This window comes from Arachis ipaensis, chromosome B6, assembly GCF_059453495.1.
Source record: "Arachis ipaensis isolate K30076 ecotype BB chromosome B6, ASM5945349v1, whole genome shotgun sequence".
Taxonomy (NCBI): Eukaryota; Viridiplantae; Streptophyta; class Magnoliopsida; order Fabales; family Fabaceae; genus Arachis; species Arachis ipaensis.
In genome coordinates this window covers 111,399,116-111,399,860 of record NC_142441.1, presented here as the reverse complement: position 1 = coordinate 111,399,860, position 745 = coordinate 111,399,116, and the positions used below count along the sequence as shown (strand labels likewise).

Genomic DNA, 745 nt, shown 5'->3' with positions numbered 1-745 from the left:
AGTTTCTCTGATGCAGCAGAACTGCAAGTTTCATGGACTTCCATCTGAAGATCCCTTTCAGTTCTTAACTGAATTCTTGCAGATCTGTGATACTGTTAAGACTAATGGAGTAGATCCTGAAGTCTACAGGCTCATGCTTTTCCCATTTGCTGTAAGAGACAGAGCTAGAATATGGTTGGACTCTCAACCTAAAGATAGCCTGAACTCTTGGGATAAGCTGGTCACGGCTTTCTTAGCCAAGTTCTTTCCTCCTCAAAAGCTGAGCAAGCTTAGAGTGGATGTTCAAACCTTCAAACAAAAAGATGGTGAATCCCTCTATGAAGCTTGGGAAAGATACAAACAGTTGACCAAAAAGTGTCCTTCTGACATGCTCTCAGAATGGACCATCCTGGATATATTCTATGATGGTTTATCTGAGCTATCAAAGATGTCATTGGACACTTCTGCAGGTGGATCCATTCACCTAAAGAAAATGCCTGCAGAAGCTCAAGAACTCATTGACATGGTTGCTAATAACCAGTTCATGTACACTTCTGAGAGGAATCCTATGAGTAATGGGACGCCTATGAAGAAGGGAGTTCTTGAAATTGATACTCTGAATGCCATATTGGCTCAGAACAAAATATTGACTCAGCAAGTCAATATGATCTCTCAGAGTCTGAATGGAATGCAAGCTGCATCCAACAGTACTCAAGAGGCACCTTCTGAAGAAGAGGCCTATGATCCTGAAAACCCTGCAATAGCA

At 41.9% G+C, this 745-nt stretch overlaps 1 non-coding gene across 1 annotated transcript; it reads right to left on the bottom strand.

The window, feature by feature from the left end:
* Positions 1–265: 265 nt before the first annotated feature.
* On the bottom strand, positions 266–369 carry LOC148562318 (small nucleolar RNA R71). The gene has a single exon (XR_015887516.1). It is a non-coding gene; the product is annotated as a small nucleolar RNA R71 (small nucleolar RNA).
* Positions 370–745: the final 376 nt, after the last annotated feature.